The following is a 27,000-nucleotide window of genomic DNA, read 5'->3' as shown; positions in this document are numbered from 1 at the left end:
TTCATTTTTGCTTTTGTTTCCTTGCCCGGGGAGATATGTTCATGAAGAAGTCACTTATGTTTATGTCCAAGAGATTTTTGCCATGTTTTCCTCCAAGAGTTCTATGACTTCATGACTTACTCAGGTCAGGTCTTTGATCAATTTCTAATTTACTTTTGTGTATGGGGTTATACAATGATCCAGTTTCATTCTCTTAAATGTAGCTGTCCAGTTTTGCCAACACCAGCTGTTGATGAGGCTGTCATTTCCCCATTGTATGTCCATGGTTCCTTTATCATATATTAATTGACCATATATGTTTGGGTTAATATCTGGACTCTCTATTCTGTTCCACTGGTCTGTGGCTCTGATCTTGTGCCAGTACCAAATTGTCTTGATTACTGTGGCTTTGCAGTACAGCTTGAAGTTGGGAAGCAAGATGCCCCCTGCTTTATTTTTCCTTCTAGGATTACTTTGGCTATTTGGGGTCTTTTGTGGTTCCATATGAATTTTAAAACTATTTGTTCCAGTTCACTGAAGAATGTTGTTGGCATTTTGATAGGCATTGCATTGAATCTGTAGATTGCTTTAGGCAGGATTGCCATTTTGACAATATTAATTCTTCCTAGCCAAGAGCATGGGATGAATTTCCATTTGTTAGTGTCCTCTTTAATTTCTCTTAAGAGTGTCTTATAGTTTTCAGGGTATAGGTTTTTTGCTTCCTTGGTTTGGCTCATTCCCAGGTATTTTACTCATTTTGATGCAATTGTGAATGGAATGGTTTTCCTGATTTCTCTTTCTGTTAACTCATCATTAGTATATAAGAAAGCAACAGATTTCTGTGTATTATTTTCTATCCTGCAACTTTGCTGAATTCAGATATTAGTTCTAGTATTTTTGGAATGGAGTCTATAGGGTTTGTTATGTACAATATCATGTCATCTGCAAATAGTGACAGTTTGACCTCCTCTTTACCAATCTGAATTCCTTGTATTTCTTTGTTTTGTCTGATTGCCATGGCTAGGACCTCCAGTACCACGTTGAATAACAGTGGGGAGAGTGGGTATCCCTGTCTTGTTCCCCATCTTAGAGGAAAAGCTTTCAGCTTCTCACTGTTAAGTATGATGTTGTCTGTGGGTTTGTCATATACAGCCTTTATTGTGTTGAGGTACCTGCCCTCTGTACCCATTTTGTTGAGAGTTTTTATCATGAATGGATGTTGAATTTTGTCAAATGCTCTTTGAAATGCTCTATGGAAATGATCATGTGGTTTCTGTGCTTCTTTTTGTTGATGTGGTGGATGATGTTGATGGATTTTTGAATGTTGTACCATCCTTGCATCCCTGAGATGAATCCCACTTGGTCATGTTGTATGATCCTCTTGATGTATTTTCTAATTCTGTTTGCTAATATTTTGTTGAGTATTTTTGCATCTATGTTCATCAGGGATATTGGTCTGTAATTTTCTTTTTTTGTGGGGTCTTTGCCTGGTTTTGGTATTAGAGTGATGCTGGCTTCATAGAATGAGTTTGGAAGTATTCCCTCCTCTTCTATTTTTTGGAAAACTTTAAGGGGAATGGGTATTATGTCTTGTCTATACGTCTGATAAAATTCAGCCATGAATCCATCTGGCCCAGGGGTTTTGTTCTTGGGTAATTTTTTGATTACTGATTCAATTTTGTTGCTAGTAATTGGTCTGTTAAGATTTTGTGTTTCTTCCTTGGTCAGTCTTGGAAGGTTGTATTTTTCTAGGAAGTTGTTCATTTCTTCTAGGTTCTGCAGCTTCTTAGCATGTAGATTTTCATAGTATTCTCTAATAAATTTTTGTATTTCTGTGGGATCTGTCATGATTTTTCTCATTTCTGATTCTGTTGATGTGTATAGATTCTCTTTTTCTCTTAATAAGCCTGACCAGGGCCTTACCTATTTTATTTATTTTTTCAAAGAATATCTCTTGGTTTCATTGATTTTTTTTCTATTATTTTATTGTTCTCAATTTTATTTATTTCTTCTCTGATCTTTATTGTGTCCCTCCTTCTGCTGACTTTGGGCCTCAAATTTTCTTTTTCCAGTTTCAATAACTGACTTTAGTCTATTTGTTTGGGAATGTTCTTCCATCTTTAGAAAGGCCTGGATTGCTATATACTTTCCTCTTAGAACTGCCTTCACTGTGTCTGACAGAAGTTGGGGCTTTATGCTGTCAGTGTCATTTGTCTCCATATATTACTTGATTTCTGTTTTAATTTGGTGATTGATCCATTGATTACTTAGAAGCATGTTGTTAAGCTTCCATGCGTTTGTGAGCCTTTTTGTTTTCTTTGTACAACATATTTCTAGTTTTATGCCTTTGTGGTCCGAAAAGTTGATTGGTAGAATTTCCATTTTTTTGAATTTACTGAGGCTTTTTGTGGCCTGGTATGTGATCTCTTCTGGAGACTGTTCCATGCGCACTTGAGAAGAATGTGTATCCTGCTGCTTTTGGGTGTAGAGTTCTGTAGATGTCTGTTAAGTCCACCTGTTCTAGTGTGTTGTTCAGTGCTTCTGTGTCCTTACTTATTTTCTGTCTGGTGGATCTGTCCTTTGGAGTGAGTGGTGTGTTGAAGTCTTCCAAAATGAATGCATTGCATTCTATTTCCTCCTTTAATTCTGTTAGTATTTGTTTCACATATGTGGGTGCTCCTGTATCGGGTGCATATATATTTATAATAGTTATATCCTCTTGTTGGGATGACCCCTTTATCATTATGTAATATCCTTCTTTATCTCTTGTTACTTTCTTTGTTTTGAATTCTATTTTGTCTGATACAAGCACTACAACACCTGCTTTTTTCTCCCTATTCTTTGCATGAAATATCTTTTTCCATCCCTTGACTTTTAGTCTGTGTATGTCTTTGGGTTTGAGGTGAGTCTCTTGTAAGCAGCATATAGATGGGTCTTGCTTTTTTTCCATTCTGTTGCTCTGTGTCTTTTGATTGGTGCATTCAGTCTATTTACATTTAGGGTGATTATTGAAAGATATGTACTTACTGCCATTGCAGGCTTTAGATTAATGGTTACCAAAGGTTCAAGGTTAGCTTCTTTACTATCTGACTGTCTAACTTTACTTGCTTATTAAGCTATTATAAGCACACTCTGATGATTCTTTATTTCTCTCCCTTCTTATTCCTCCTCCTCCATTCTTTATGTGTTAGGTGTTTTATTCTGTGTTCTTTTATGTTTCCTTTGACTGCTTTTGTGGGTAGCTGATTTTATTTTTTGCCTTTAGTTAGTATTTTGTTGGTCTGCTTTCTTTGCTGTGATTTTATTTTCTCTGGTGACATCTATTTAGCCTTAGGAGTGCTTCTATCTAGAGCAGTCCCTCTAAAATACCCTGTAGAGGTGGTTTGTGGCAGGCAAATTCCCTCAACTTTTGCTTGTCAGGGAATTGTTTAATCCCTTCTTCATATTTAAATGGTAATTGTACTGGAACCAGTATTCTTGGTTCAAGGCCCTTCTGTTTCATTGCATTAAATATATAATGCCATTCTCTTCTAGCCTGTAAGGTTTCTGTTGAGAAGTCTGATGATAACCTAATGGGTTTTCCTTTGTAGGTGACCTTTTTTCTCTCTCTGTCTGCCTTTACTATTCTGTCCTTGTCTTTGATTTTTGCCATTTTAATTATTATATTTCTTGGTGTTTTCCTCCTTGGGTCCCTTGTGTTGGGAGTTCTGTGGGCCTCCATGGTCTGAGAGACTATTTCCTCCCCCAGTTTGGGGAAGTTTTCAGCAATTATTTCTTCCATGAAATTTTCTATCCCTTTTTCTCTCTCTTCTTCTTCTGCTATCCCTGTAATGTGCATATTGTTCCATTTGGATTGGTCACACAGTTCTCTTAATTTTCTTTCATTCCTGGAGGTCTTTTTTTCTCTCTCTGCCTCAGCTTCTCTGTGTTCCTTTTCTCTGATTTCTATTCCATTAATGGCCTCTTGCACCTCATCCAGTCTGCTCTTAAGTCCTTCCAGAGATTGTTTTATTTCTGTATTCTCCCTCCCAACTTTGTCCTTTAACTCTTGCATATTTCTGTGCAGATTCATCAGCATGGTTATAACCTTTATTTTGAATTCTTCTTCAGGAAGATTGATTAAATCTATCTCCCCACGCCCTCTCTCAGGGGTTGTCTGGGTAATTCTGGACTGGACCAAATTCTTCTGCCTTTTCATGGTGATAGAGTTAGCTGTAGGCAGGTAGCACATGTGTCAGCTGGGAGAACAAAGTCCTTTCCTGCTTTCTGGATGCCCTTACCTTCTCCGCTGCCTGTGCCAGTTACCTGCACTCCTGGAGCAGCCTCTGGATTAATCCCCTAAGCTGCTGTGGGTTCAGTTTCTGTCATGGTAATGCAGAGCCCTGAGGGGAGAGGCAGGCGTGCTGGGCATGCTATCCTGCTAGAGCAGCAGCCCCACCAGGCAGTTGGGTTTTGCCCAGGCAGCTGGTTACTGGGAGGAGATTCTGGGCAGCTGCTGGGAGTGCAGCTGCTCCCAGACCACTCCACCGCCGCCACCACGTGCTTGTGCGGGCTGCTCCTAGGCCCCTCTGGCACTACCACCTCCAGCAGGTGCAGGCCACTCCCAGGACACTCACCCACTGCTGCCACTACTCACACAATCCATTCCTGGGCCCCTCTGGTTCCACCACCGCTGGCACTCGTGGCCACTCCCTGCTTTTATTTTTGTATTCTCCCTCCCAACTTTATCCTTTAACTCTTGCATATTTCTCTGCAGATCCATCAGCATGGTTATAACCTTTGACCTTCCTTTTCCCTCTGTCCGTTTTCCCTCTACTGGGCCAGTGTGTTGGGTCTGTGCCAGCTGGGGGAATGACTTGCAGGCTGCTTATCGCCATGAGGGGCTTCAGAGCTGCGCTGCCACCCAGGGGGTTAGGTCACCTAGAGTTCCCTGGAATTCCCAGCTGCTAGGCTGAGTGTGCCGGGACACTTCCGCCCAGCTGTGAGTCTCCGGTACCTTTAAGACTTTCAAAAAGCAGTCGCTTTTCTTTTGTCCCAGGGGCACCAGTTACGGGGACCTGCTCACAGGTTTTGCTTTTCTGTTTCTCTAGTATCCAGCACACTATGCACCGTGTGTCCATGCTCCTGGTGCAGATGGCTAGGGCTGGGTATTTAGCAATCCTGGGCTCCCTCTCCCTCCCCACACCGACTCCTTTCTTCCCACCGGGGACCTGGGGTGGGGGGCAGTGCTCAGGTCCCACCGGGCTATGGCTTGTATCTTACCCCCTTCATGTGATGCTGAGTTCTTGCAGATGTAGATGTATCCTGGCTGTTGTACTGTATCCACTGGTCTCTCTTTTAGGAATAGTTGTATTTGTTGTATTTTCAAAAATATATATGTTTTTAGGAGGAGATTTCCACTGAACTACTCATGCCACCATGTTGGCTCCTCCCCAGATATTCTATTTCTTGATGATTCAGTCTTGCTAAGATGAATGCTTCCAGGAATTTATCCATTTCTTCTAGATTATCCAATGTATTTCTGTGTAATTGTTCATAGTAGTCTCTTATATTGCTTTATATTTCTATGGTATCCATTGTGATGGCTCCTCTTTTATTTATGCTTTTATTTTAATCTTCTCTTTTCTTAGGTGGTCTAGCTAAAGGTTTGTCAATTTTGTTTATCCTTTCAAAAAACCAACTTGATTCATTGATATTTTCTACTGGTTTTGTAGTTTCTATTTCACTTATTTCTATTCTATCCTTTGTTATCTACTTCCTCCTGATAACTTTGCCCTTATTTCTTCTCTCTTCTCTAGTTCCTGGAGGTATAAAGTTAGGTTTTTAAATCTGAAATCTTTGTTTTCTTATGTAGGCATTTATCACGATAAACTTCCTTCTTAGAAGTACTTTTTACAGCATCCTGTATTTTTTCAGTATGTTGTGTCTCCACTTTCATTTGTCTTAAGATATGTTTTATTTCCCTTTAGATTTCTTCTTAGACTCTTCAAAGGAGTATACTCTAAAATCCACCTATGTGTGAATTTCCCAGTTTTCACCACCATTGTTTTCTGTGGTTGGAAAAGATACTTGATATGATTTCTATCTTCTTAAATTTGTTAAGACATATTTTGTGACCTAACATATGACTATCCCAGAGAATGTTCCATGTGCACTTAATAAGAATATGCATTCTGCCACTGTTGAATAGAATGTTCTGCATATGTCTCTTAAGCCCTTTTAGTCTAAAGTGTAGTTCATGTCAAATGTTTTCTGGCTAAATGATCTATCCATTGTTAAAAGTGGGATATTTAATTCCCCTACTATTACTGTTTTGCATTCTATTTCTCCCTTCAGATCTGTTAGTATGTGCTTTGTACATTTAGGTGCTCTGGTGTTGGACATAGATATATTTACAATTGTTATATCCTCTTGAAGAATCGATCCCTTTATCATTATATAATGACTTTCTTTGTATTCTGTGACAGTTTTTGACTTAAAGTCTATTTTTTCTAGATATAGCTACCTCTGTTCTCTTTGTTTTCATTCATTTGGAATATCTTTTTTTTTGTTCCTTCACTTTCAGCTTATTCTTTAAAGCTGAAGTGTGTCTCCTGTAGGCAGCATACAGTCAGGTCTTGCCTTTTTATCCACTCAGCCACTCTGTCTTTTGATTAGAGAATTTAAACTATTTACATTTAAAGAAATTGATATGTAAGGACTTTTTAATATTTTTACATTATTTTCTGGCTCTTCTCTCATTTGTTCCTTTCTTCCTTTTTTGGTGTTTTTGTTTGTGGTTTGGTGATTTTTGTAAAGTTAAGCTTTGATTCCTTTCTCTTTATCTTTTGCATATCTACTATACATTTTTATTTTGGGGTTACCATGAGGCTTTCATTTTATAGATATAACAGTCTATTTTAAGCTGACAACTTTGACTGCATACAAGACTTTACCCTTTTACTCCTTTCCACCCATTTTGTTGTTTGATGTTACAATTCACATCATTTGATAATATATATATAGCTCTCAACAAATTACTATAGCTATAGTTGTTTTAATACTTTGTCTTTTAACCTTTGTACTAGATTTAAAAGTGATTCACACAACGGAATTACAGTCTCATGTATTGTGAATTTCACTACAAACTAAGCTTTACCAGTGAGTTTTCACTTTCATGTTTTCACATCACTAGTGTCTTTTGGTTCAGCTTGAAGATCTCCCTTTAGCATTTCTTGTAGGGCAGGTCTAGTGATGACTGATCCCTCAGCTTTTGTTTGTCTGAGAAAGTGCTTTGTCTCCATATCTGAAGCACAGCTTTACCAAAGAAAGTATTCTTGGTTGACAGGTGTTTTTTTAATTTTAGTACTTTGAATGTATCACCTTCTTCTCTCTTGACCTGTTAAGATTTGTGGTGAGAAATCCGTTCACAGCCTTGTGGAGGTTCCCTCGTTTGTGAAGTCTCTTTTCTCTTCTTGCTTTCAGATTTCTCTGTCTTTGATGTTTGACAGTGTGGTTACAGTATGTCTCAGTGAGGACCTCTTTGGGTTGAATCTGTGTGAGGGCCTTTGATGTCCCTGGATGTCCACATCTCTCCCTAGATTTGGGAACTTTCAGCCAGTATATCTTTAATAAGCTTTTGTCCCTTTCCCTCTTCTCCTTCTCTCATTCCAATGATTTGTATATGAGTTCTCTTGATAGTGTCCCATAAATTCCATGGTCTTTTTTTACTTTTTCTTTTTGTTCTCTCTGTATGGGTGATTTCAAATGACTTGCTCTTGCCTTTGCATTCACAGATTCTTCTGCTTGATGAAATTTGCTGCTGAATTTTCTGTCACATATTTTCATTTCATTCACTGTATACTTCAGCTTCAGAATTTCTGTTTTGTTCTTTTGTATGTTTCCCATCTCATTGTCTATGTTCTTGTTTTGTTCATGTACTGTTTTCTTGATTTCCTTGAGTTGTCCATTCTCCCTGGTAGCTCACTAAGCTTCCTTAAAATAATTATTTTGACTTCTTTATTCAGCAACTCATACATCTCCATTTTTGGAGGGTTGGTTAATGGGAAAGTATTGTGTTCCTATGGTTAGGTCATGTTCCCTTGAGTTCTCATGTTTCTTGTAATCTGTTTTGATGGCTTCACATTTAATGGAGTAATCACCTCTTTCAGACTTTGTGGTTTGGTTTCAGTGGGGAAAGACCTTCACCTATGGGTAGATATGAGGCTGCTGGCTAAGGGGGGTTCAGCAATCCAGTTTTAGGGAAGACACAGCAGATGGTCTCTGTGCAGTTCCAACAGTTGAGGTCAGCATCAGGTTGCAGAGGTCTTTGGAGGTTCTGACCGCAGGTTTTCAGAGCAGCAGAATAAACTATTAGGGTCTTCACTGGCAATGCCTGCTGGGGTCCTCCTGATCTCAAACAGTGGGAGTTATGGCCAAGGAGATCCCTCTTAGCATTAGATCTGGCTTGAAGGTACAATTTCAGTGGTGGTGACACAAGTGTCTGATGGGTGAGACCTCATGGAGCCACCATGGAACCAGGCTCCAGCACGTGGGAGCTCACAGAGCTACAGTGGCTCCAGGGTCCTGGCCACTGTGGCAGTGGCTCTGGTGTCCTAGGTGTGGGTGCAGCCAAGCTGTTGCAGAGCCAGAATCTGAGTGCAGGCGTGTGCAAAACAACCACAGCTCTGGGACCCAGGGTGCAGACACACTGCAGTGTGTGTTTTGGGTTTTGTGGTGTGGGAACTTGCAGAGGGGCCATGGATCCAGTCTGGAGTGAAGACACATGCAAAGTGATCAAGGGGCCACTTTTATTCCAGGGTGGGCATGCCGTGAATGGCTGGAGCTTTGGGGTTCAGAGCATGCATGGAGTTCGGGTGAGTGGAAGCCAGGGTCCCAGGGCACACAGCAGTGTCCTCCTCTCTAATGGATCTGCAGTGATGGCTGTTGGGTGATGGCTATTGGTACCGCAGTGGAGAAAGCACCAGAGTCCTCTGCAGAGCAGGCTGCTGGCAACCCTCCTGACAAACACTACAGTGTCCCTCACTGTGAAAGCTACAGGGATGAGGTACTCAGTGGCAGAGGCTGCTGGGGTCCTCTGCAGAACAGGCAACTGGAGACAATGGCACTCAGTGTGTCTGATACTGAAGCTCCCTCCCCCATTTCTTGTTACTATCCATCAGCTATGCCGATCTCCCCAGCAGTCCTTTCTTTGTGGTTACTCTTCTGGTTCTGCTCCACTGTGTTGCTTCAGGTTCTCAATTAGATTCGTTCAAACCTTTCAGGGTTATTCCATGGATAGCTCTCTAATATTTTTTTGAGGTGGGAATGAAGGCTCCGACTCCACCATTTTGATAATGTCACTCAGTTGCCTAATTTTATTGTAAACCAACTGATAAACAATATAGTCATATAATTTTTACCCCTAGAAAACTAAGAAAATTTACATTTCACACATGAAAATTACATCACACATCTTAAAGAGTCTAAGTGAATCAAAAACATTGACCAATTAGAAGAAAAATAGCTTTCTATGGAGTCTCTGACCACTTTTATTTATTGAAGCTAAAAAAATATTTGAATACTGTATTGTGTAAGCATGAAACAAAGTCAAACAACCCTACTGTTCCTTCATATTCTATATCTTTAATTATATGTAACAGCAATAATTTAAATTGGAAAGGAGCTTTCTCAGCTATGTTCAGCTAGGAGTTTTGCCTGAACTAGAGACAAAAATAGGAGAAGCAGATAATGCTCTGAAGATACAGCCACTCCCATCAGCCCTACAAGGACCTCTAAAGAGACGTTAGGAAAATTCAATCCAGTTAACTTAAACAGAATGTTACATGTACTGAAGGTTCAGAAAATACTGGTAAATCAGAGAGCTCAAGAGTGTGATCCAGAGAATCACAGAAGCCGAGGTCTAGATTTCAGCCCTCACCCAAGTGCTTCAGAACAAAGCTTTCTGTTTACAAAAGCCCTGCCTGTGAAATGGAGTCATCTTACCTACAGCTTCATTTCTCACCCAAAGTCAGGGGGACAGGATGTAATTTCTATGTAAGGGATTTAAGTATTCAGAGGAGAGGGATTATCTGAGTGCAAAATAGTCATGTTTCATGAAAATGTCATTGAATATGCTATACATTACTTTTCTCAGGAGCTGTGGGAGATTGGAAAAATCACTTCACTGAAGCTCAGAACAAGAAATGTAATGAAGACTGAGAAAAATATGGCTGATACCTCTCTGTCATTCTGCAGGGAACTCTAAAAAGCAGAGCAAGGAAACAACATGTATTCTCTCACCAACCTCTGTGAGGTAGAAGAGAAACCTGTTCCCAAGTACCACTAGTGGTTTGTGTGATTTGATGTGAGGGTTTTTAATGATCCGGACGTTCCTTAGTCTTGAATTTCTCATTGCTTCTTGGATTAACTCCAATGTGACTTTAGTTATCTAGTATCAATATTCAGTATTTTCCTTCTCTCTTCACGAATTTTTAGTGTTTAAGTGAATTTCAATATATAAACAGGTAATATATAATACATATTTAATCATTTGTTCTTTCTATGTATCCTCTTTCCATCTTCTGTGATAATTTTCTTTGAGTTAAAGCATTTCTTTCAAAAGTTTCAGCCCTCCCCAAGTGCTTCAGAACAAAGCTTTCTGTTCACAAAAACCCTGCTTGTGAAATGGAGTCATCTTACCTACAGCTTCATTTCTCACCCAAAGTCAGGGGGGCAGGATGTAATGACTATGTAAGGGATTTAAGTATTCAGATCTAACTCAGTAAAAATGCCAGCTCCACCCATGTGATAACAGACATGATATTTCGAGGGCCTCATTCATGCTGGGTAACAGCATAAGAAGACTATGAAAACAAGGTTCCTTCCCCCAAGGGAGCAGCAGCCTCATAGTAGGGTAAAGGCCACCAGCATTGCCAAGTGGGCTGTGATACGCACTGATGCAGACCGAAAGGCGCAGCAGGGTCATGGAGGAGGAAAGCAAAGCCCCCCAGAGTGGAGCCCCAGAAAGACTGAGGGGAGTAGGGACATGAGGCCTTGGGTATTTCACCACAGCTCGCTGCCTGGTCACAAAACACACATTTGGTACAGCAGTCCTGTATCCCCACCACCCAAAAGGATCCGTCCCCCTTGGACTCAAAAGTTCAAGGTGTCCTACTTAATAATTTACTTCTAAAACTCCAGGGCCACGTATCAGAGGTTTCCCGAGATGCTGAAATCCTTCAAGACCCTATGGAATAAGTCTCCTCCAATGGCCAGAGGAGGAGACAGTGGTGCTATATCAGCAGAGAGAGGGCAGAGCTCTATCACCCCGACTCCTGCCTCCTCTAGGGTCCAGAGTCCTTTTCTGTAACAGATACTAGTTGATTCTAAATGAATAAACCCAGACATGAATCACTTATGCTCAAAATTTGGAGATTCAAATGCTGTGGTTAATACCTTGAATTAGCAGAAAAGAGAAATAGGAGGAACAGTATATTTTACTTTGAAGTGTCCATTTTTTCCTTTATAGGTGGGCTAACAACCTGTCTTAGGCAGGTTCCCTAGAAGTAGAAATTCACAGGCACTATGATTTACTAAGGGGTGAAGGAAGGGAAAAGAGCCACCCAAGAATACAATTTCAGGGGGAAAAACCCAGGGTGGAGGGATGGAGGAGAGGGAGAGAAGCTGTTGATGTCCTGCTTTTGAGAAAGTAAGGCTGGGCACTCCCAGCCTGGGGAATAGGGCTCATGGCTTTGACTCCCCGGCCGCCTTGAGGCAGAGCAGCAGAGGGCGCAACGCTGAGCCATGCACTTAAGGCCCCGCAAGGCGGCACCCAAGGCATTTGGGCGGAGGGCCGATGACTGCTAGGACCAGGTGTGCCCAGAGAAGATGAGGTGCGAGGCAAACTGTGGGCAGAAAGGACAAGCACGTTAGTGCATGTGAAAAGAAATGGGACTTTCTGCACTAGCTGAGCCTGTAATTAAGTACACGATAAGCCACGTGCAGGGAAACAGGAAAAACATCAGAGACATGTGAGAGTGTGTAAGTTCGGTGGTGCCGGTCCCAGATTCCAGAGGGACACCATCCTATGTTCATCAGCATCCTTCAGCCGTGGGCTCACTGGAATGCTCGCTGATCCCAAGAACCATGAATGCTCTCTGGTGAATCCAGGAAACTTTCTGTTGCCATTGTCCCATTTTCTCCTGTCTCCCACTGAAACTCCCCCTTTGCCTGGCAGGAGTCACTGCCAATCCTGCAGGCATGTTCCCAGGAACGGGCCTGTAACCTGCACTCCCTCCCACAGTACTTACTCCCGTATGACATCCAAAATGTGTGATAAATGCAAGTGAGGCTGGGTGGGAGGCTTCTCCCACTGCATTAGTAGAATCAGGGTTTGCACCTGAGGAGGGTGGAGGTAAGTCCAAGGCTGTACCGTGGGGTAGGGCCCCCGGGCAGCACTTGGTACCCTCACCAGGCAGCAGACTCAGAGCCCAAGCCCAAGGCCAGGGCCACAGAGACGGCCCAGCTGGGGATGAGGGGCGACATCATTACACTGGTGGTGGCAGTCACCTACTCTGAGGAAGGCTGGGTGAGGACACCAGAGCCCACCCACAGCAATATGACCCCTTGTCTCTAAAAGAAAACTGAGTGACTACAGGGGGCCTGTGGCTTACTGGATCAAGGAGATGTCTTAATATAGGCCAGGAGAGTTACTGCTACTTGAGCAGCATTTGAATGCTAGGAGCAAAATGGTTTAACCCAGTAATGTAGTAAGAAATGAAGCATATGACTAATATGAACCCAACTGGAGCTTCTGCACATCAACACAGAGTTGAGATTCAAGTCAGTAAGCAAGGGTGTCTCCAATGGCTTCTATACAAGTTGGTAACTCACCTGTGTGTAGAACTTTTGGAAAAACTGTGGTAAAATCTCATGAAGTGACATTATCTACTAATCCATTTCCAATGCAAGGAAATTGATGTACAATTCCTCACTTGAAGTCCAATTCTTTCTTCTGGTGTCTTCTCGAAATAAATGATTAATCAATCATTAAAGCTGCCTCTAAGTGAAGCAGATGCCTGGTTTCCCAGGTGCCTAACAGCTTTTCAACATAGTCTTCATTAAAACCAAAGAAGGAAAAGCATTCCATTGGTAAGGCAAGTAAGAGCAGGCACACTCCCAGTGATGTCTTCCCGGAACCTTCCACATGGTCATCCTCTGTGTACAAACAGCAGTGCCATGCTCAAGGAACACAAGACCATGATGTCGAAAACGAGGAAATCAACAAAAATGGACTCTCTGAGCACAGCATGAGCCGTGGTAGAAAGCATGCCAAGGCTGTGCAGTGCAGCTGCCAGGGAACGGATTAACTTAGCTTTGACTTCCTGTCACCTACCAAGTGTAGTGCTGACTTCAAACACAACACACAGTCGTCCACATGCCTACAGTCTCTGGCAGCAGGAAACTCATTTGTCCTGGAACAAGTAAGTACCATATCCTCACTCTTAAGAATAACCAGGAATAAAAGGTGATAAAAGTGGATGGGAAACTGATTTCCTTATTATAGATCTGCTGTCATTTCCTATAAATAATGCCAAATAAAGAGAAAATGAGTGTCAGTGAGAAATGTATAAACTTTTTAATGGATTATATGCTTTTCTCAAAAATGAGTAACTTACTAATATTTATGTTGTAATTCTGCACCTAATGCTGTTTTTAAAAAGAGTTTATAGAATTCATTCTTTGATAACCTAGCACTTGCTTTAAAACGTTACTATGTCAGCCACAGCAAGATGAAGAGTGTAGCTTGTAACCTCCACAGATGCACTGCTCTAAGACAAACATGTGTTACCTGTAAGAGACAGCAAGCAAAATGAGAAAATGAAGCCTACTGGCCGAATGACTCTGCGGGATGCCAAGGGCTATGCCTAACCCAGGAGCAGAGTCCAGCTAACCACTGGGCTCTTGCACCCAAATTTCTGTTTTGTTCTGTTTTTATCAGGAAAAGCTGAAAATCTGGGGTTTTTTTTGTGAAAATGTCCAAGGTTTTAATGTTGGTAATTTTAAATAAAGGCCAAAAATATTTCTGATGACCTGATCTGGCCATGGGCTGCCAACTTGTAAAATAAAAAATAGACAATTGATAGAGGCAAATAACATAAAGAAACACAGAATAATGATAGATAAGAACTTTATCTTCTCCAAGGTATTTACAAATATATTTTATTTGGCTAGGATGGAAATAACTAAAAAACAGTAGGCTTTCTATATTTCTAAGTGAATCTGTTAAATATTTTGCTATGTAAATTCCCAAGGTTTATTTATATAATATTATTCTTATCTTAAGGCTTTACAAATAAACTGTCTCACAAATACATATGAGGGAATGACCCAAGGGATGGCAGAATGGCTGGGGACCATTCAGTTAAATTCTAAAATGTCCACATTCAGCCAGTAAATTTGGAGACATATTATGGAGCCATAACCCCAATTCACTGCTGCGTGTTTCAGATTAATGCCATGTCTTCCCCAAGGAGCTGACAACTCATTTCCCTGCATAACTGTTGTCTCCCTTGTTGTGCGAGAACAAGTGCAGGATACGTTTGGGAGCAGAATATCAAGATTATCTAGGAAAGAATTTCAGAATCCCTGTAAGCGTTCAGACCCACTGTCTATCCAGCCCCATGTTCTCGCTGTGAGTGAACCAAGGGCAGCCTCTCTACAATTTAGCACTCTGAGATTTCCTCGCTCACCTCCACACAGCAAGCACCGCAAATCAGTGGTACCTGAACGTTTCCTCGGACAAGTATCACCCTGCTCAGTCCTTCAGTTAATGAGGTCTAGGGCTTTATTACCCAGCTCAAATCACACAGAAGTGAAAGTAAAGGGACCCTGGAGATCATTTGCTTCAATCTCCTCACTTCCATTTAAAAAGCCCTAAAACTACCAATTCCAAACTTTAAGTGATTCAGATTTATCATGATATTCTAAGATTCCAGGAATAAATTTTAGTTCACCCCATGTTTCTGCTTCATTATTTTGTAAAAAATAAAATATAACCCAATGTTTCAAATATCATATCAGCCATTTTTCCAAATGGAGTCCTAATTTTTGTGCTTACTTTCTTTTTTATTGAGGAAATGATATTCACTGTTTGAAAATCCTAAGTGGCCATTTAGTACCTTCCACTATACTTGTGATTTGACAATACCAGAGAGCCCGCAGAAGGGCGAGGAGGGGCGCGTGCTCCACTGGTGGTGCTCCTGTCTGAGAACCATCGGGCACTCTCAATGCGGTTGTTCTGCATTTAGAAGAGCGATGGTCCATCGCACTGCAAACAGCACCAGACTGTCAACTCTGCCAGCTGGAGCCCATGGGCGGGGCAGGATCAGTTGCTGCAGTAGTTGCTGCATCTCCTCAGCATGTCTTTCTATATGGATATGGGATTAAGACATAGAAAGAATGAGAACATGGGAAACAGCACAGTGTTCACAGCTGATATCATTAAGCCCTGCCCCTTCCCAGGATGTTGATCTAATGTACCAGTTCCAATAACCCAGCATAGTCCCATTAGCTTTTGGTACTACATTAATATTCTACCTTTCTGACCTAAAATGTGGTATTCATCACCCAAAAAAGTACGTTAGAATTCGACTCTTTTTGAAGCAATCTGCAATAGAGTGTTTCAAAACTTCCTCAAAGTACAGAAAAACTAAACTTCCACTCCTGTTTCTAAGAGCAAATTCACAGCAGGCTTCCTGTTATTTTTTTTGTCATATCCTCCATAGTGTAACAATTAGCACTGCTTATTTCATCAACTCTGAATTTAGAAAGTGCATTCCTAAGCCATAAGTGACTTCTATTTTTAGTTATGTAATATCTACCAACAAAATTTAAGGTGAGAGCACTTCAATGACATCAAGCAAGATCATACACTTAATATATTATTTAATATTTAGTATTTATTCCAGGGTGTTCAATTATTTGTTTCCATTGCTGCCTCCCACACAACCTCATGAGCCTCACAAAAGCAGCAACACTAATGTTTCTTCCTGTTTCTTCATTACCTTAAAACATACTTCATACACTGAGTAAGCACTTAATAACTTTAAGGGTAAAGCGAGAGTTATAGTCATACCTGTTCATCCTGTTGCTCTCAAAAACAGATGCAAAGCACACTGAATACACTGCTCTTTCGTGTGTGCCTTTTCCATTTTGCAGTTTCTTGCTCTGAAGCCAACCTTTTTCTATTTAAATCCCAGCTCTGCCACTTAGGGGTTGCTCTCTGCTCTCCTGTTGTGTCTTCTGTAAAAGGAGAATATTAATGACTGCTTTAAGCAGATGTGGAGAATAAGTAAGATATTACAAGAAAATAGTTTAAAACAATGCCTGGCATATCATAAGCCTTCTATAAATAAAGGCAATTAGCACAGAGAGAGGATTCAGGTCTTCTGATCTCTCACTTACTTGTCTAGGTCAGAGTTACAGAATTTCCCAGCCAATGCTTCCTCACGTGTTTTAGGGACCTAATAATAGTTTTCCTCCCTTTCTCACTCAGATGTTAGATGAAAATAAACTCTTGAAACACTTTAAATCCCCAGAATATTTTTCTATTATCATTATCATTAACTACAAAGTGTTTAGACTTTTAAGTAACATTTTTATTATCAAATAATACATACTTATTATGGAAAATTTCAGAAGGGTATTCAATTATATGTCATCCTTCCTCCCATAGATAACTTTTTAGCATACATATACCAAGTTTTTCTTGAAATACGCTATATTTTTATGTTAGAGAAGGTTTGTTGTTATGTTTTGGGTACCATGGGAGGCTTAAAAAAAATCACTGAGCAATTCAATGAATACTAAAAACACTGGCTGGTACGTCCCTGTCTTTCTGCACTGGGCTCTGTGAAGTAAAGCTGAACGTCAAGACATGTCATAAAGACCACCTCATCATTCAAACTGACCCACTACAATGCAATTGAAGAACATTTTATTTTCAATGCACTTAATAATACATATGGCTTTTTGTTACACTTTAAAAAATAATAATAGTCTAAAACAAAAGAAACACACAGCAGCTTTTTTTGCTCGTATGGTAGGACCTGTCTTCCCAACATACCCTACCCTCTTCCCCAGGGCTAGGGATCAGACAGCAATGGTTGCTTCAAGGAGAGAATATTTGCCCTACACACTCTGTCTCCATTAGGTTAAACATGCATTTTTCTAGCCTGGGACATAAGCCAGGCTGGATAACATAAATTACTAACAATGAACATTCACTTCAACTTAAGGATGAGCTCAAGAATGTACCAGAATGCCAACTAAAGAGCTTAACTCATAGTAGTCTTAAAAAGCTAATAACTATTTGTACACCTGAAACCAATACAATGTTGTATATCAGCTATACTTCAATTAAAAAAAAATACTGGGGCTAAAAGCTGGAACCATGGTTGTTTCCTTGTACAAGCCAAATATCCCAGTAAGCACAAAGCAGCCAACCCTACTCTGATAATCAGGGTGTCTAGGGAAAGCAGGGTGTCCAGGCACCCTCCTCTGGGAAAGAAGAGGGATGGGCTCTAAACCACATGAAAGAGGTTTACCGTGGAGGTGGTCTATGTGCCAGACACTGTGATAAGTGTTTTAAGTATGTCTGAACAGTTCAGACACATTTGATTCTCCAGAAACATGAGGTAAGTAATATTATTCCCATTTTACAGATAAGGAAACTGAGGCTCAGAAAGCTAAATAAATTTTCTGAGGCCTCACAGGTAGAAAGTGCCCAAGCTGAAATTTAAATACACATTTTTAAATCTTTGTCAGAAAAATGTAGACCTAATACCACATTAAAAACATGTTTATGGACTTGCCCAATGTAGACTATTTTTATTAAGCCTAATAACAGTTATAGGTCTTGTTTTTCCATGAATTCCTTAGGTTATGTAGCTTAGAAATTATCCCCAGGAGTTTCTGGTTCCTGCTAGACTGCCAGCTGCCTTCCTCAAAACCAACCCTGTAAAAAATTGAAGTCGAAGGGCACGTGGGTTACCGACACCTGGGGAGACACCCATGCCTACTTAAACTGGGGTGAGGGTTGGGATCAGGTGGCAGCCCGGGCCGAAGGGCAGCTGGGGCAGCAAGCCGAAGAGGACCGGCCAAGGGAAACTGCCAACGCTCTGCGTCTTCCTCACACGTGGCTTCGGGACCATCACTGCCGGCCCTTAAAGGGTGAGATGAGTGACAGCTGCCCAGACCACCCGTGCTGGTGCCCTTCAAAGAACAGCGCAGCCCAGAAGCCCTGCTACAGTGAGCTGTGGACGGAAACACAGACAGAGCAGCCTCCCTGGAGCTTCGTTCCTCCACCGCCGCAGCCCCAGGGCCCCTGTGTGGCCAGAAGCAAACCACCCCAACTTTCAGCTTTCCCTTCTCACTTATTTGCATGCTATTTTTTTACATTTTTATCAATGAATGTAACTTATTTTTGAAATGAATGTTCTCCTTTTGTAATAAGGGAAATTAGAGCTTTCTGAAATATTTTTTAAAAACTGAAGCTGTGATCATTTAACTACATGGTAAGAGAGTCAGTAAATGAGAGGTATGAAGAGTGCAGGAGTAGCTAAGATTCTCAGAGCTGGGGCTCCACTCCTCCCTCCTCCCTCCATACTCACTGGGGTTGATGTAGCCTGAGCCCTTCCCACAGCCCTTCTCAACACAGTACCAGACACCAGACAGCGGAGCTCACACACACACATACACACAAACACACACACACACACACACACACACACACACACTCCTGTTAACAGGAGCTCACAGAGTGGAGCTCTCACACACACACACACAAACACACAAGCTCCGGTTAACAGGAGCTCACAGGCTGGAATAACCAGACTCCAGAGGAACAGAGCCACTTTAAAAGAAAGACAACCAGCATAAGAAATCATGTGCAAACAAATATTGGGTATGAAAATAACTGAGGTAAAGAACACAACAGGTGGAATAAATAACAACATACCTACAGCTAAAAAACAATTCATGAAGTAGATCAGATAGAGGAATTCTCTCAGAAGACAGCAGGAAGTGATAGACAGGAAACATAACAGAAAAGCTGGGATAAGGAGAAAAATAGAAATGCTAACATTAGACAATTAAGGAGAAGTAAAGTGGAGAGGAGGAATTGTTCGATTGTTCGATGAAGTAGTGGAAATAGATTTGCCAAAATTAAAGAAAAAGATATCAGCTTAAAAAGGGCTCACAGAGTGATGGACAGCATAGAGAAGGAAAAACCTACATGGAGAAAAGCCTACATGTTTAAGAACAAAACCAAGGAGAAATTCTAAATAATACATATTTTTAAGTATTGTAGAAAAAGAACCATATCTACTAGTACAGTTCTCAATTTTTAAATTCAGCAAAACCTCAATCAAACTTTTAAAATCTTATGTAAAATATACAGTAAAGAAGAAAATGCTCACAGCTAGATCAGCCTTAAAAAGAAGCTATGAAAGGGGCACTTCCCTTACCAGACAGGAGAACAGCTGTAGAGCCAAAGCAGTGGTGACACCTGGACAGCATGGTCACCAGAGCAGAAAGAACACTCAGAGAAGGATGGACGGGTGGATGGAGGGATGGACAGACGGAGAAAAGGATGGATAGATGGATATAGGAGAACAAAGAGATGTTACAAATCTGGGGGGAAGGACTGATGGTTAATACGTGATGGTGAAGAAAATGGCTTGATACCTAGAAAAAATAAAACCAAATTCCCATTTTAACTTATTCAAAGGTGGGCTGTAGGTATACTAAAGATTATACATGAAAGGTAAAATTATAAGGATTAAAGTCCATTTAATTCATGAAGATCTCTGAGACCCAAGAGCAACATGGATTTTCTTAAAATAAAACTTCAAAAACACAAAATGTAAGGCAAAAACATGTAATGAATTTGATACATCAAAATTTCAAATTTCTGTTCAATGAACATCACGAAAAAGTTAAGAGGGAGAGAAAAAAATGAGAAAACTTACTGTGATGTCCAAAACCAAAATTGATCAATATTCAGGATATACAAGAAACTCAAATGGGCAAATGAGACCCAGTGGAGGACAATTTTCAGAAAATACAAATAAGTAACAAATATTTGAAGAGATGCTCAAAATCATTAGTAAGAATAAATTCAAATGAAAACCATGAGCTATCACCTCATATCTGTTAAGCAAAAATTAAAAAGCTAGATAATGTACTGCTGGTGAAGTGTAGACACGTATGCAGTTATTCAGAAGTGCAATCTGGCAATACCCCATCAAAACAAGTAAACAAACATTCTTTGACCCAGAAATTCCACCTGTACCTCTAGATCCCAAATAAATGCTTAAGCAATTCCCTGAAGGAACCTGTATGAGGATATCCATGCTCATGCCCTTTGCAGCCTCATTTGTGCTGGCTGGGGGCTGAAGGCTGTCTTGCTACCCACTGCTAGGGAAGTAAGGAGGTAAAACATGGTGGATGCATATCTTGGGATAGCCAAAAGCAATTGATTAGAAGCAATGATTTACACATAGCAGCACAAAGATATCTTTAAAATATTGTGATTAGAGGGAGGAAGTGAGTGACCAAGTGAGAAATATAACCCAACATGGTTTATAAATCAAAAAGTACTTACACACAAACCAAAAATATTCATTTTTCAAGAACACATACAAACCAAAACATACATGTTAAAGGTCATGAATTCTATGGGAAGAGAGGAATGGGAATGAGGTATAAGGAGAATAGAGAGAGGGGCCTTGCATGGACCAGTGCTGACAATGTATCATGAACCATTACCTCAACCCTTCCTATCCTCTGGGTCAATAACTCTACCTCTATCACTTCCATTATCCCTAGGACTGTTGGAAGGAGCTTTAGAGAAAACACATGCATGGAAATCATGAAATGGACACTGAGAAGCTCACCAGGCAACCTGAACCTTTACATGTCCATTAGTATCATTCTTAACCAGTGATAAAGAGGAACAAAAAGTTCCCCTTGCCTGGATCCTCCATCAAGGACATCTGCCAGGAATCTTGCTTCCAAGTGAGGGTACCCATTCCATTTAGAATTCCCCTTGGCAAGCCACCAAGACCCATGCAGGATGTCCTTATGTGGATATGTGGGCACACAGGCACAAAGTACTATGCAAGCAGAGGCACTATTACCAGGTCTGTGCCCCTTCACTGCTTGATGTGGCCATTGGTTATTGCTCCTCAATTCCCTACCTACTCTCTCGGGGTTTAAGATGTGACTGCAGAGTAATGAGACATGCCTGGGAACTGAACAGTCCCCAAAACACTCTATTAATTTTTCCTCACCTCGTTGCTGTGAGACCAGCAACAGGAGACATCTACACAGGTAAACACCCAACACAGTCACCTCAGGGCAGGGCCAAGCAGTGGTTCATCCATTTCAGAGAGGTAAGAAGGGTGGAAGAAGGGAACAAGAAAAAAAGGGGAGAGCAGAGGAAGGCACAGGAAGACCAAAGTCCTTCTCTGGTGTGTAAGTACTAAAATACTTTGAATTAATTGTGTTCAATGCTACTGACAGAACTGCCTCATGATCAAATTAAGTACTTATAACTGATGAGAAAAATAAAAAATAATAGAACAAATCTCACTGATTCTACTACTTAGACCTGATTTTTTTTTAAATGGAGGACACCATATTTTCAGCCTGAGATTAAGATTTTTATGAGGAAGAGTAGCAATACCCACATTTTTGGCACTCCTTTCCTTGCAAGAGCACAAAAGGCCTGCCAGCCCAGCCCAGGGCACACCGACTGTCCACATGTTTTATATCATATTCAGTACTTTATTTTTATTCAATAAAGTTCTATGTGGTTTGAGACCTGAGCCAGTTACTATCAGCCAGAGAATTCTTGCTAATGATCTGCAATTCCAAATGTTGGGGACCCAAAGGAAGAATGAATTCCACAGTGGTCTTTAGTTTTGCCTTATTCCTCCCACTTTCCATGGCCCAGTTTTATCAAGGACCATATATTCACACACCTTGTCAGGAACCAAAATGCTACTGCTGGTGACTCCGCCCTGGGTGGGGAAGCTACCTTTAACAATCACATAACGTGTGTGGCCTCAGTTCACTGCCCCAATCTTTTATAGGTGTTTTGTGGGCACATTTTGCACAGGCTTTCATTTTATTGCCAGACAATAACTATACCAACACACGAGTTACACAGCCAGTCCTTCACTCTAAGCAGACACTCCAGATACTTAGTTGGGACCTAACATGCCAATTCTGAGTTACATTTTAAAGCTTTATAAACCATACAGTTGACTTCATTGTCTTAATGGTAAGCTTCCATGCTAAAGCCTCGGGTGCTGACAGCGTGAGCAGGGAACTGACCGACCTAGGTCCTCTCCCTGGAGGCACTGGTGACCAGACCCCACACGGAACTGTTCATTAGCACATATGCTTCTCATGGGGCACAGACGCTAGCAGCCCCCTCCTGCCACATGCCTCCTCTCCAGGCGGTAGCACTCTGTGAAATGGTCAGTGCCTGGACTCCACGGTCAGACACAAATGGAACTGAATCCTCAACCATTTACTCTCTGAAGTTGCAGCCCTTATTTTACTCCTCTGAGCTTCCATCTCCCAATCTTTAAATTCAGGAAGCAACTTCCTGCTTCAAACGACCAGTATAAAGATTAAGTGTGACATTAGCTGCAACGCTTAAAATTCTTCAGTGACTGTCCCTTGTATCTACACAGCCTCCAGCTTAAGCTCCTTCGTAACATCTAAGGTCTTCCAGGAGTTGGCCCTTGCCCTTTTCCCCCTCACCCTTCACAGTCTTCCCGCCCTCTGGCAGCGCTGCCCACTGGCTCCTCCAACAGACCACATCTCTGCATGCCTCCACACACAACACCTCGCCCTCTGCTATCCATCTGGCTGAGCCTGGTACATCCTGTCAGCCTCGCGTTAAATGCAGGACCTCTCCTGAGTCCGGGCCTGCCTCAGTGCTCCTTCCTCCACCAATCTTCTCCAACTCTTGCCCATATCCCCCTAAAAGCAATATTGTACTATATTCTAACTGCTTGTTTTCATGTCTCTCTCTGCATCGAACTGCAAATCCCCTGCGAGCAGAGACTGTGTCTTTCCACTGAAGCCATCACGAGATCCTACACATAGAAGGCACTTGAGAAAAATAAACAGGAGTTCCGTCCCCGCTCTTCATCTCTGGGGACCTCTTCCTCAGTGGTCAAAGTCCCTGCTGCTATGGGTCTCCATCCTTTCTCCCCGCTGTCAGTGCTGACCCCTGCCTCCTCTGAGCAGCTCATTTTTGAAAGTAGCAAGGTCCTGGTCCCAGAGGCTCATGAAGGTTTGCAGAGCCTCAGAGGCAAAGTCAGGAAATCTAGACAAGTAAAATACCCAGATCCATATATCCCCCTTCCGTTAACCTTCTGTATCCTTGTGGCAATAAGCATTAAGCTTGAAAAGAGAAAGAGCCTGTGTGCCTGCTCTGGGGTGAGCAAGGAGAGGGAAGCAGGGAGCGTGTGCCCTACTCAAGAGTGGCTTACAGGGAAGAGGCGGGACTGGCTGCCTCACAGAAAAAAGGAGCGGGCCTGAGCCCCTAGTGACACCGACAAGGCAAAAGCGGCCATCTGGTCCAGAGAAATAGGTCTCCTCGTGGTTTCTCCAAGTTATCTCAGAGTAAGGGGTGCCCCTCCCCTTTAGAGACCTTGCCAGACAATCGGAGCTCCTAACAAGTCTTTCTTCACTGACGCTGGGAGCTCAAGGACTCCTTTCTTGATAACAAAATTTTTTTTTCTCCTTTTTCATTGGAGAAAGCTGGGCCCTTAGAAATGTGCTTGCTGTATTGGGATATGCTGTAGCCCTGTGAGGTCAGCTTCCAGGAGCAGCAGGGACATGAGGCCCACACGTGCCCACCATCTCCCCCTGCCCCCAAATCCGCTGAAATTAATGAGATCTCAGGGCAGAGCATACATAAAAGTCTCATCAGAAACACTCACCTGAGGCCAGTTCCTGTCACTTCAGAGCTTTGATCACACTGAAAACTTTAATGTGTTGTTTCCTTACCCAGTCACCCTCGAGGTGGTGCTGTTCCCACAAAACGAGCTACCAGTAACTGGAAAGTGCATACAATACACATTTCCCCAAGACAGAGGTCACTTAGGTCATGTGAGATTCTGAAGGACTCTCTTCTTCAGCTGCATTCCTAATCCCACTCACTAGGCTGCCAGGTTTTCTGTTTTGAAATTAGATTCAGCGTTAGAGTTTCCAAATGAAGCAGAACACCTAGTTACATTTGTATTTCAAATAAACAACAAATTATTTTTTAAGTGTAAGTATGTCTCAAATATTTTGTGGGACATGCTTATATTAAAAAATCCATTCATTTTTTATCTGAAATTCAAATTTAATTGGGTGTTCTATATTTTGATTTTTCTGAGAATGTAAAGGATTATTGATTTTATGTCTTAAGGAATTTTCTGAGACTAAAGATTTCCTCCATTCTTTCTTCACTTCATTAAGAGTTCATAACTAACCTCAATCTCTGAAGCTGATTAAAGAGCAAGTAGTAATACAATTCATTTCAGGTTCATTTTTTTCCCTACTCAAATTCTGGAATAGAGTATTTCAGAGAGAATGACCATAAGGCGATCTAATTAGACAAAGGGAGAATGGAAACAAGTTATGGATAAACCACAGATATTTCTCAATCCTTGCATAATCTGGGTGCAGTTCCAATCTTACTGATTATAGAACTTGTTCCTTCTTCCTCCTGACATGATTTCAAAGATTGGATAACAAATGATGCATTTATAATGAACCTAAGCTAAATATTGACTTAAGGAATGAAGGCAATTTCAATTCAACTTTATTCAATAGAAGCTTAGCTCACTTCCCAGTAGTTGTCTTTTAAAACAGCTTGCTGAACCAAAGTATATCTTTGATGTATTCCTTTTATAAAAATGTACAAACAAGCACCTATTTAAGGAAAGAAACCAACATTCTGACTTCAACTAAGAAAAACATATTGGAAAGCCCAGCCATAATTTTCAGATATGTCCCATTTGAAGGTGGAACAAGCTCCTAGTTTACCAGCAGACATCCAAAGAGTGTCCCCACGGAGCCGGACCCTCCTCCCCTCTCCTATAAAACAACAGCAACAGTGAAAAGGAGAGGTTCAGGGAAGAAGCAGAACAAAGGACATTAACTTATTTTGGCACCCAATGTGGGTCAAGTCTGCAGAACAACTTACATACCTCGATTCTTCCATAACCCTGTGAGGTCAAGAGGGTTCAGAAGGGATTAAATACTCAGGTGACACCGCATTTAAAGGCAGTCTGAAAGCAAACTGAAAGAGAACTTCAAAGTAATGCTTAACAATGTAGACTAAGCATCAACTTACTTTTACAATAATAAGTACAATACTTTTTTTAAAATTATCCTGACCCTGTGAGAAAGTATTATTGAGTAAAAATAGAATAGGAACCATATGTGCAGTCATGATAATTTTTCGAATTATTTGAAACTTTCCACTCTCCCTGGCTCTATTTGCAAACCCAACCAGAACTCCCAGCCCTCCATCTCTAGCACACAACATACTAACAAAACTGCTAAGATATTGCTAAACTCCAGACCATACTCTGTTGACACCCCAAACTGTAAAGATTATAGAAAGAAATTTAACTGAATAACTAGGCATAATTTTTATAAGTCATTTTAAATGCATATGAATTCCAAGAATTCCACCTGGATGTCTTTGTCCTAAGTGTGCATCCGTCTCACTACAGCCAAGAGGGAAAGTTGAAGGACAGGGAAGGCCCGAAAACTTCTCTTTTCTGAGGTCACCACATACTAAACACATGATCTTATTCCCCACAGCAACACCAGAAGGTAGATGCTGCATGACCCCCACTTACCCATGAGGAAAGTGTGACGTGCAAGGGCAGAGATGTCCAGGGACTTGCGCAAGGCTCAGAGCTGCTAGGAGTGAGCACAGGACTCAAAGACAGGCAGTCTAACTTTCGTCTGCAGACTTCTGAGCCTCAGTCCCCAGGCTCATCTACTAACTGACCCCCTTGAGGTGGCTCGCAGGACTGAGTTCCTCAGTTTTCCAATCAGCTTTGCCCATTCCTTCTCTCAAGAATTTGGAGCAGGCTAGGCACCAGGCACAGAGCTGGCACACAGTCAGGAAACAAGACAAAGCCCAGCCCCATCTCACTGTCTTGGAGTGGAGTGAGGGAGACAGATGGGTCAACACACAGACAAGTGAAAGCAGTTTGGGTGGCTGCTCACAGGAAAGGAGGTGTCACAAGCGAGGAGAGGCTGGAAAGCCTCTCCAGGAGGGGGACATTTAAGGAGGACAGTAAGAAGACTCAAAGGAACCAAAGACCCAGACAAGAAATGGGCACGCAAGAGCCAAAGAAGCCACCAGGAGGAGAAGCAGCACTGTGGTGGGACCAAGCCTAGGGACGCCAGTCAGATGGGGTATCTCTGGCTGCAGCCCTGCGAGAGGCTGACAGTGCAGCCCAGCCTGGGGTATAGGCAGAGGTCTCCACATGAAGGCCCTCACAGGATGCTGGTAAGGTTTGAGTGGGAAAGGGTTTCAGCAAAAAGTGACATTCCTGTTTGCCAAGAACAGAAGGGATTCTGAGGTAGCCATCAAGGGTTGCAGAGGGCAAGACAGGTGTGCCAACAGCAATTCTCTGACGCCAGCTGGATGGCCTACAAGTCAATTCAATTTTGATACTACCTACCTGGAGTTAGTGCAGACCCCACAGGCTAAAGGCAAAGTCTCTCACAGGACTGCCTCACTTTAGATGCCAACTGTAAGGCTGGACTGGACCATCTGCAGTTCTGACCAACCAGCCATAAACTCGGGGAATCCCACAACTCCCTTCAGTTCAATAATTCATGAGAATGACTCACAGAGCTCACGGAAAGCAATATACTTGCCATTACAGTTTGATCACAAAGGACAAAGATCAGGACCAACCAAACGTTAGAGTTGCACAG

General features: G+C 41.7%; 1 long non-coding RNA gene across 8 annotated transcripts in view; it reads right to left on the bottom strand.

Annotated features, from left to right (window-relative positions):
• Positions 1–9,391: 9,391 nt before the first annotated feature.
• LOC118971893 (uncharacterized) overlaps positions 9,392–27,000 on the bottom strand; it is a 60,514-nt gene continuing 42,905 nt past the window's right edge. For 2 of the 8 annotated variants that reach the window (XR_012132278.1, XR_012132283.1), the window contains exons 3-4: positions 16,097–16,263; positions 13,628–15,388 (exon numbers count right to left, since the gene is read on the bottom strand). This is a non-coding gene — a long non-coding RNA (uncharacterized lncRNA). Of the gene's footprint in view, positions 13,541–13,618; positions 15,389–16,096; positions 16,264–27,000 lie in introns of those variants that run through there. The other 6 variants (XR_012132287.1, XR_005060630.2, XR_012132279.1 and 3 more) reach the window with 6 other exon arrangements.

This window comes from Manis javanica, chromosome 1, assembly GCF_040802235.1.
Source record: "Manis javanica isolate MJ-LG chromosome 1, MJ_LKY, whole genome shotgun sequence".
NCBI classification, from domain to species: domain Eukaryota; kingdom Metazoa; phylum Chordata; class Mammalia; order Pholidota; family Manidae; genus Manis; species Manis javanica.
The sequence above is the reverse complement of the archived record's forward strand: the minus strand, read 5'-3'. Positions and strand labels throughout refer to the sequence as shown.